We start from the raw sequence: 11,490 nt of genomic DNA, 5'->3' as shown, positions 1-11,490 counted from the left end.
TGGAAGGCTGCTCCATTGAGTTTTTATGGGATACAGGGGTATCCATACGACACTTAACACATGGCAAGGTTTTGATAACACATGGCGCACCCATTAGAAAATACATCTGATTAGATTCACTGAACATCTACATGAGGGGGCAGAGGCAGAACCTATAGAATCTAAACTGAGAGATATGGTCTGCCATTATCCATCTTAGTTGGTAATCTCTGTACAGGCCCCAAACTCATTTTAGAACCTTATGTGGAAGTGTAATTTATCTTTTGGTCCGGCCAATTGTGACACTGGACAAATGACAAAGTTCAATAAGACCCCAAGAAGATTGCGACAGGCACATACTAACAGAGAATGTGTACCATGAGGGAATTGTGGATGACACCCACTGAAATGACTGAGGACCCAGCAGAACAGGAAAATCTCACAGAGCACAAGAGTACATTCACCTGTCACAAACATGACTGTGGTCTTTCCCCAAACAGGCAGATGGGGAGGTGGTAAAAATTGTTACATCAAGGAGTCCTAAGCCCTGTAATATCTACCAATAACTCGCCAATGTGGCTGATTAAGAAATCAGATGGCTCTAAGCAGCTCACCATTGAATATAGGGAGCTAAATTAAATCACCCCGATGATGGCAACGACAGTTGCAACTAGCTCTGAAAACGTGATAAGACAGGCCCTACAGGGAATATATTTCACCATACTGAACAGAAGTAATGGATTTTGGTCTATGCTGCTTCCCTGACACAATTCACTGCACCCAGCCCTGGTGCTTCACAGGAGAATAGTGGTCATAGAAAAATATTGTCATAAACCTCTGCTACTACTATGGCCCAAATCTGCCAATCCATCCTGGTTGTACAGGGCTACAGCACGATATAGAATGATAGACAGCCAAATCATCATTTTCATCCATTGGACAATTGTCATCATTGAAATTTTAATCATCCGTACCTCAAAGCACCAACCCACTTCTAACTCCTCATTTTGGATTAACAAATGTCAGGCGAAGTGAGGCCTGATATGCATGCAATTGACTGACAAAAGAGGAATTGGGAATATTAAATAAAAGCAAATTTTGAGAGACATTTGGCTGAATGTGAGCCAAGACCGTAGAAACAAAATCTTCATGTGGAGAAAGGAGGGGTGGTATCTAAACTTGATCAAATATGTAACAAGAGACACCACCTTAATCCTCTCTCCAGGATAACAACATCCAGACTGTTGGTCTACATTGTTGGCTGGATTGCCAAGATGTGAATGTTGGAAGCGTTAATTGGGCATATATCCCGACTCTAAATGGTTTGCCCTACCACAGGCAGGCGATTGTAAGGAAGGTGTTTTATGGGTCTATCCCAACAAATCCATGATGTTTGGGTGTAACAATCAGTGGGTTATGTATAGAAAGACAGCTGGGAGCTCAGATTATTGCTACATGAGCACAGACACCACAAGTGACTGGTGGGGCTTTTCCAGAAATGAATGTAAAGCAATGGCATGTTCGGCTAACAACCCAGAGAAAGGGCTAGAAATTGGGCAACAACAAAATTAGAAATGGGCTAAAAGCAATCAGAAGTACACCCCTATATGCTTGTCCAAGGACTACCCTAGCATCACAAAATGGGGTGGTCTAAAACACAGGCAAAAACCTATATGACAACACACACCTCAATTTTGCTCCATTGGTGTTAGATATATCTGAAGCCCAGCTGCTAGATGGTACCCTTCCCAACTTCAGAAATTACATATGTATTTCACCCATTAGCTATTAGAATGGAAAACATGAATTGGCACTGATAGGCCAGACCCAGGCCAGCAGAGTATAATAAAGGAGCTATGTCGATAGATTTGGCAACAGGTTATGGAAGCAGGAGTATCCACAAACAATACCCATGATTTGGCAAATTTTGATAACAAGTTCAGCCTTCCAACCCAGCGAGCTAATCAGACCTTGGATAAAATTAACCTAGACAATCAGCAAGATGCTGAGGGGGTAATAAAAGAAAATCAGGCAGACCGACAGCTCGTAACGGTAGTAGAAGGTCATGCCAGGACCATAAACGGATCATCTAGGAAAAGGTAGTTGATGCCTGTAGACAACAGAATAGGACCCTGTGCAGCAGCTGTGGGCAGTGGATGATCGATTGGTTGAGGGAGAACCTCAAACAGGCTAAGCAAGAATAGGTCCCGTCTTGATAAGCAGATAGACTACTTGTTCCGCAGGAAGAGACACCCCGATATTTCAAATTGTCACTTATGGCAACTGTCCAAGGTCTGGTTTAACAATGTTTGTAAGAGGAATGCAGGAGGATGGGAGATAATTCTGGAGTTCCCAATCATGATGCCAATTCAAAATGGGTTACAAGTCTTCAAGGTGGAAAATATTGCACTACCTGAGAACGATAGATTATCCGAGATAGTTAGAAAACAACGGCACACTGTTGAGGAGGAGATAAATGTCAGCAAACAAAGGAAGTAATTGTTTGCCCCTACCCCGTATGTCCAAATGAACATGGTTTGTGCGGTTTTCAGATATTCTAAATTGTATTGTTGAGATTTGGAACCTGATCACAGACATCGCCAATGTAGTATATTGGGGGAAGGGAGAATACTGCAACCCAATTCTCTAAAACACTACCAGTATATAACGTCTAAAACATTAGGCCATATACAGAGGAACCTCGATTATCTGGCATTCAAATTTTCTGAATTTCGGATTATCCAGCAAAATCACAAGGTCCCAATGCTTGGCTAAGCTATGTTATCCAGCATTCGATTATCCGGCATTCAATTAACCGAACAAAACACTCCCTGCCCGTGACCTTCAGATAATCGAGGTTCCTCTGGATATCATCCAGGGTAGGTCTAATCAAGTTCAGACATCCACAGAGAATGGAGATCATTGTCAATGTCAGTGACAAACTCAGATAAACATTGGCATTGATCTCATACCAGTAGGTACAAATACGATTTGCAAATGCACATAAAGTTTGATGATGATTAGTTTAGACCTGAGAGAACATAATGCTCTCAGTTCAGAGGAGCCTTGGGCCCTGATGTACACTCTCATCCAGGGAACTGGATAAAAATGATGGAAGTTCCAGCTCATGCTGAATTTAAAATTAACTCAAGTAGGAGTGGAAGTTGTTGAACATTTCAACAATGTGGAAAATTGCCCAGGTATGTCCTGTATATAAAAAGCCAAATCCAACTTGGTCAGTAACTGCCAATCAATCATTCTCCTCTAAACCATGAATAAAGTGATGGGTGGTGTCACCAGTAGTGTTATTAAGCAGCACTTGCTCAGTGACACCTAGTTTGGGTTCCTCTGGGGCCATTCGGCTCCTGACCTCATTCCAGCCGTGATTTAAACAGGGACAAATTCCAGAGGTGAGGTGAGAGTGACAGACCTTGCACATCAAGCTGCACTCAAGGCTCCCTAGCAAAACTGGAATCAACAGATATCAAGAAGCAAACTCTCCACTGGTTAGAGTCATATCTGGTACTTAGGAAGATGGTTGTTGTGATTAGAGGTCAGTCATCTCAGCTCCAGGATATATGACCAGGAGTTTCTCAGGGGAATGTTCTAGACCAACCACCTTCAGCTGCTTCATTGTCAATGACCCTCTCCATCAAAAGGTCAGTAGTGAGGATGTTTACCAATGATTGCACAACATTCAGCACCATTTGCAACTCCTTAGATACTGAAGCAGTCCATGTTCAAATGCAACAAGGTCTGGATATTATCCAGACTTGGGCTGACAGGTATCAACTAACGCAAATGTGCCACACAAATCCAGGCACTGACCGTCTCCCATAAGAGACAATCTAATCACCGCCTCTTGACAATCAATGGTGATGCCATCACTGAATCTCTCACTACCAACAACCTTGGGGTTACCATAGCCAGAAATCCTGCTAGACTTGCCAGACTAACTCAGTAGCTATGAGAGGAGGTCTGAAGCTAGGAATACTGTTGCATGTAACTCACCTCCTGACTCCCTGAAGTCTGACTACATTTACAAGGCAGGGTATGATGGAATTTTCCCCACTTGCCTGAATGGGTGCAACTCCAACAATGCTAAAGCAACTTGATGCCATCCAGGACAAAGCAGCCCATTTGACTGAAGCCACATCCACAAGCAACAACTGCATCCACCACCAATGCTCAGTAGCAGCAGTGTGTACTATCTACAAAACGCATTGCAGAAATTCACCAAAGATCCTTAGACAACACCTTTCAAACCCACCACCACTTCCATCTAGAAGGAAAAGGTTAGCAAATACCTGGAAACACCACTACCTGCAAGCTCCCCTCCAAGTCATTCACCATCCTGACTTGAAAGTATATTATCATTCCTTCACGGACAATGGATCAAAATCCGAGAATTCCCTCTTTCATGGCATTGTGGGTCAGTCCACACTCCTGGGTTGTCGTGATTCAAGAAGGAAGCTCATCAGCATCTTCTCAATGGCAACTAGGGATTTGCAGTGAACACTGGCCAGCCAGAAAAGCCCACATCCCACAAATGAATTTAAAAACAGATGATTCCAGGGCAGAGAGGGGAATGTCAGAGGATGCTGTCAATATGTCAAGGTTGAGATTGGAATCAAAGGTGGGGTCAGAGGGAAGTGAAGGGTAAAGAAAATCCAAAGGGATTTTCATACCTCTGAGATGTCAAAGCCTGAAAGTCTTTCCTAGACTCTGGAACCAGCAGTTTCTTTAGTATTTGAAGAAATGGTGTCAGTTACTTTTGTTTCGCTGAAATTGTTGCTTGCAACACTGTAAACCTCTGAGCAATTAGCTCAGGAAATGTGCTATTGAGGTTCCATATCTATTGTTCTATTTAAACAGTCAAATGATTTAACTCATATTCAGTTCTATAAAATCAATAATCTATCCCTCTTTTTTGTCAGATAGCTTAATAAACATGGTACTGCTTAATCAATATGCTTAACATTTTTTATACAAATCTAGTGCACAGACTTAGTTCTTTTTATTGAAGATTTCTGGGTATTTTATTCACTTGTGGGGATGAATTCAGAATCTACACCTTGGCTTACCTATGGTGGAGGTTGTCGACCTAACTTTGGGTAGAGAACTCAAAGGAAATAGAAGCAGGAATAAGCCATTCAGCTCCTTTAGCCTGGTCCACCATTCAACTAGATTGTGACAGATCTTCAACCACAATAGCATTTTTCCACAATATCAGAATATTCTTTAATAATGCTCAAATCTTTAGAAAGTATGAGAATGCATTAGAGAGTGCAAAAAGGATTTATGAAGATGGTTCCAAGGAGGTGAAACTTCAGTTATGACAATTTGTTTGGAAAGTTGAGATTGTCTTCCATGGAGAGAAGGCTGAGATGAGATTTGATTGAAATTTTTACTTGATGAGGGATCTAGATAGATACAGAGAAACTGTACCTGAGCTTAAATGGTCAAAAACCAGAGGGCACCATTTTAGAGTGTTTTGCAAGAGAAGCAAACATGAGGTGTAAAAGAAATTCACACAGTGTCTAGAATGCGCAGCCTGGGTAGGGTGGCTAGGGGCAGATTCAATTGAGCCATCCAATAGTAAAACCGTAGATGGTTAACAGGAAAAGGCTGGAGTTTGGAACTAAATCAAAATGATCAGAGGGCCAATGAAAGCATGATGGGCCAAATGGCTTCATTCTGCACTTTAAAAGTTCTGTGAGTCATGCAGTATTTGGAAATCTATTGACTTCTGTTTTCAGTATGAATGAAACTCCACAGACCTTCGTGGTAGAGAATTCCAATGATTCACCACACTCTGATTGAAGAAGTTCCCCCTCATCGCAGTCCTCAGTGACTTCCTCTTATTCTAAGAATATATCCCCTGCCTCTAGAAGCCCACCCCAGTCAAAAGGAAACATCTTTCCTGCATGTCTTTTGTGACATCCAAACCTGCATCAATAAACTGTGCATCCTTTTTAAAGGTAATTGAATCAAATGGTTCTGGGTGTAATAACCTTTGTTAACTTGTAAAGAGATTTGTGTTCACTGGTTTGGCTACAGCAAATCATTAACTACCTGTCACTCTGGCATAGTTTCCCTGATTGCAAAGATTCCATTGTATCTTTGGAAGACTTTGGATTATTTTTGAAACTGCAAAGCATGTACCGAAATCTAGATACTAGATCCCATTTTCATTAGGTAATGCAACTCAATTCAAAGTTAATACTTTGGCCCAACAAATAAGAAAGTATAGAAAAACTTCTTAATGCAGATTCCTGAGGTCACCAAAGTCGTTATCTTGAAAGGTCTCCTTGGAACCCAGTATTATTTTCTTTCTCCCCAGTTAATTTCTTACGTTTACAGTTTGTCCCTTTCCTGCCTAATATTCTTTATTTCTGTGTTTTCGCCTTTCTAGGACAAAGTTTCTTCCACAACTCTTTCTAAAAAAATATTAAAAATGGGGGCAAGAATATATGACCTCAAGCCTGTCTTGCCATTCTCTAAGATTATGACTGATTACCTGCTTTAACTCCATTTTTCTGCCTACTTCTCTTGATTCCCTGAATAAACAAAAACCTGCCTTGGATAACTTTAAATATGTTCATCAGTGGAGCATCCACAACCTTTTTGGTAGACAATTCCAAAGATTCACAATCCTTCAAGTAAATCAATTTCTCCTCATCTCAGTCCCAACTGTTGGTCCATTGTTGTTATACTGTGCTTCCATGCTCTAGATTATCAGAGAAAACAACCACTGAGTATCTACCCTATCAAGTCCTTTCAGAATCATGGTTGTTTCAATTCAACCACCTCACACTATTTTAAACTCCATTAAAAAAAGTTTATTTAGCCTCTTATCATATAACAAAATCTCATTACAGGAAACCATCTAATAAATCTTTGCTGTATTGTTTGCAATGCAATTTCAACTGCCTTAAATATGGAGATCTAAATTATTCACATTATTCCAGTATGGTCACATCAAAGTAAATCTTTATTCTTGTACTCCAATCTGCGATGACAAAGGCCATTTGCCTTTCTAGTTTGCATGCTCACTTTCTATATTGCTTGCATGAGTTCATCCAGTTCCCCTGAACATCAACATTTACAAATTTCATGCTTGAAAATAAAATTCTGCTTTGTCTATTCTTATTACCAAAGTGACAAAACACTTACCCACATAACAGTCAATTTGACATCATGTTGTCTACTTACTTAACTTGTCCAAATCTCTTGATAGCTTCCATCTGGCCTTATATCATCAGCAAATGTTACTCTACAAAGTATTACATTACTTTTGGTCTCTTTGTTTAAATCATTAATATAGATTGTAAGTAACTGTCGTGTTAAAAAATTCTGTCTGTCATCGCCTCTAAACTTGAAAATGCCTTGTTTGTCTCAACTTTCTGTTTCCCATGTGTAAATCAATCCTCTACTCATGCCCCAACTCTACGAGTCCTTATCATATATATTGACCTTTACTGTGGCATCTTAACCAATACTTTTAGAAATGCAAGTATAGTACTTTCACTGGTTCCCTTATATCAACCTTATTTGTTATATTCTCAAAACATTTGAATAAATTGATCAAATATGATTTCTCTTTCATAAAGCTATTTTGACGTCAAATCATACCATTATTTTCTAAACACATTATTTTCAAAGAGCTGGAGGGCAGAGGAGGTCATGGCATTGTAGCTACTTTTAACTATTGCCTTCACACATCTTGTGTGTCTGAGACAGCCAAATGTCAGTCAGAGTAAGGTCACTTGTGCTACATGTCCAGAATGCATCAGTTTGACAATGCAAAACTGATTTGATTTTGATTTTATTTTATTGTCACATGTATTTTACAGTAAGAATGCAATAAAATGCGCAAAAACTTTCATTTGTCTCCATTAAATGGGCACCATTTTGAATAATTTAAGAATAGGGAAAAAAAAGAAAGATATAGCTTGAAGAAAAGCAAACAGTCCTAAGCCAGCTCATCACCAACAATGATCCCTGTGCTGCAGCCCATCCACCACCACTTTGCCGCTGTCTACACTGGACCCAACAAACATCAAAGTTGCTGATCCTCAGGTGCAATCTTTCCTGCTAGGCCAATACTCCTCCACCAGTACCTCCTGGACCAACCAGTGTTAGAGATGCGCTTCCGCTGCTGAGCCCACTCATTGATGTTGTTGTGATGCCCTTCTGCCAACTCTTTGCCACCACGCCAGTGCCAGACCCAACCACCAATAAAGTCATCAATCATCAGGTGCCATCTTTTGCTTCTGGGCTACCTTGCCAATGTTGACTCTATTGGTGTAGCAGCTGGTAATTCCAGGTCCTTTGCTTGCTCCAGAAAAGTAGGGGCTCACTCTTCTTCACGCTGGGCGCAGTCAAGGTCCACACCCTGTTTGAGGTCCACGGTAGGCTTGCCAGAGTTCTGTGCCCTGAGGCCAGCTTGAAACTGCTTGAGGTCCATACACTAGCCTCTCATCACCACCGATGTCCAAACTCAGAACAAGGTAGGTAAGTTAAATAAAAGATGCTTTATTCAATGAGTTTGAGCAGGAGAATGGTTTGAAAGTTGGGGTTAACTCAACAAAATAGAGCAGTTGATGAATACTTCAGGGAATATAATTTCAACAGCATCTTTCATGGGAGTTACAGGTATTGACATGGCCTCAAATGCATAGTGACAACTCATCTAAAAGATTTGTTTGCTGATTATGGCAAATAATACTTGACTAAGAAAGAGTTTCAGGGAATCAAAGATATATGTTTCCCAATTAAATGGTAAAATACAAAGCTACAGCATGTACACTACAGATAGGGGTTATGGGAGAACTCGTGTTTTGGCAGTATGATTTGACTATAACTTCGCTGAAGAATTGGTGAACAATATTTTGCAGAACGTTTACCTCCATTTGCCATAGTGTGAGTCCAACTGGGATCTTTTCGCGCACCTTGTTCCATGCATGCACTGATGTACATGCCGAAATCTCCATGCCATTCTGCACATGCACTGATGTTCTTGCCATTCTGTGCATGCGCCGATGTTCACGCTGAAGCAACTGCGCTGTTCTGCGCATGTGCGATGTCAGTGTCGGTTTTCGTGGCATCCTGTGCATGCGCTGATGTCAGCTGCTGACAGAGCAGCTTTCTGTGAGAGGTACTGTACAGAGACCAGCTTTCTTACATTTTTGAAATGTACACGGTGACCACCGTATCAACAGAATCATTTTCTGCGGTTTCAGTTGCCCGCAGTATACCATGGCCCAAGCATGTTACAGGGAAAATTCCAGCACCAGGAACCAGGAGGCTGCCAGGAAGGTATGTTTCCCATTTAAATGAATGGGTTTTCTCCTATCCGCAGTTTCAGGCTTCTGCAGTAGGTCTTGGAAGCAACCCCTGTGGGCACAGGAGAACTACTGTACTGTGTTAAATTTACTTTTGTTTTATTAAGAAATATGATTTCAATCTTCATTCAAGCTGTGCTCTACTTGGCGTTAGATGTTTTGGTGATTTTTGAGCGATCATGAGTTACACTTTTTGTTGGTCTGCCCAGCCCCACTTTTTTCATAGGCGCCATTATTTCTAATAAGTGAATTTCTATTAAGTGAGATTTCGCTAGAACACAACACGGAGTTATAAAACTTCCTGTATTTTGAAACATTGATTCAATTAAATAGTTTCCTATATGAACAAAATGTTTTGTGTTTCTCATGTTTTCTGTTTAAACCCTAATTGTATGTTGTTGAATACAAAGTTGATTGGTTTTGAATGTACCTATGCCCAAATTAAGTCCCACCATTTTTAACTACCAGGCCTCACTTACATGCTGCAATCCTCCTGCTACCTGGAATCAGAATAATGTTAGGGGATAACAGCATTAAAGTGTTGAAAGGAATTTCAAAGCCATCTTGTAAGAGGAAATGTGGGGAGAGGTTTGGATAAAGGAGGGCCAAAGTCTCGCTATGATAATTGGAAGACGTTTTCATGATCCATGATCTATTTTGCATTTGTCTGTGTCTGGTAGGCACACTAAAACAGCTTTCCCATTCAGGCTGAATTTAAAATTGCTAACATCAGATTCCAAAAAGCAATTGTGAATTAGATATGCACCTATCCAAGTGATTTCTGGTAGAAAAGCAAACCTAGCATTTTAATCACCCTCTGCATAATGTTGCTAAAGTCTGTAGTAAATCAGTGGCAACAAGCAGTTGGCTTATTTGAATAACTTTTATGTTTATTCAGGAAAGTAAATGAAGTGCTGTATGAGAGTGAAAATATAAATGGACTGCACATTTACTTCATCTCAAGTTTATTACCTTTTATGTTATACTCATATTTCTGTTGTGGTAAACCATACTGGTTTTTGCTTATCAACATGCTAATAACCCTATTTTCTACAGAACTATTATTGCATTCCATAATTTTTCACATGAGTTTCCTCCCACCCATTTTCATTGAACTCTGTAAATGTAGCCTCTCAAGGGTCTGTTACCTTGCCATTCTCGTCTTTCCTCCTTTCTGGAACATGCCGGAACTGAAGTCTCATCAGCAGGTCTTTAAAAAAACTTCCATATGTAAAATATTGACTTGCCTGATAACAGCTCCTCCCAATTAACACTCCCTAGATCCTGCCTATTACTGACATAATTTGCCCTCCCCCGATTTAGCACCTTGCCACAAGGTCCTGACTTTCCCTTATTCATATCTATCTTAAAACTTAAGGAGTTGTGATCACTGTTTCCAAACTCCTCTCCCACCAAAAGGTTAGTCATCTGGCTAGGCTCACCTCACCAGTGCAAGGTCCAGTATGGTCCCTGCTCTAGTTGGACTAACCGCATATTGTTTCCAGAAACCCTCTTGGATGTACTTAATAAATTGTGCTCCATCTAAGCCTTTTGCTCGAAGGGAGGCCCAGTCAATACTGGGGAAATTAAAGTCACCCACTATGACAACTCTGTTTTTATTGCATCTTTCCATAATTTGCCTACATATTTGTTCCCCAATGTCTCAGTGGCTATTGGGGGTCCTATAGTACAATCCTATCAGAGTGATTGCACTCATCCATTGTGTCATCTCTAAATGCAGATGCAACATTTTCCTTGATTAATCCCCACCTCTTTTACCTTCCTACCTATTTCATCTAAAACAACGAAACCCTGCAACATTGAACAGCCAATCCTGCCCCTCTCAGAATAGGGTCCCACAAAGATCAGCAAGGCAGCCTTTGTGTGGAGCTGCAGAAAATGGGGGAGATACTAGATGAGTATTTTGCATCAGTATTTACTGTGGAAAAGGATATGAAAGATATAGACTATAAAGAAATAGATGGTGACATCTTGCAAAATGTCCATATTACAGAGGAGGAAGTGCTGGATGCCTTGAAATGCGTAAAGGTGGATAAATCCCCAGGACCTGATCAGGCGTACCCTAGAACTCTGTGGGAAGCTAGAGAGGTGATTGCTGGGCCTCTTGCTGAGATATTTGTATCATCAATAGTCACAGATTTTG

Source organism: Chiloscyllium punctatum, chromosome 3 (assembly GCF_047496795.1).
Source record: "Chiloscyllium punctatum isolate Juve2018m chromosome 3, sChiPun1.3, whole genome shotgun sequence".
Taxonomy (NCBI): Eukaryota; Metazoa; Chordata; class Chondrichthyes; order Orectolobiformes; family Hemiscylliidae; genus Chiloscyllium; species Chiloscyllium punctatum.
The sequence above is the reverse complement of the archived record's forward strand: the minus strand, read 5'-3'. Positions refer to the sequence as shown.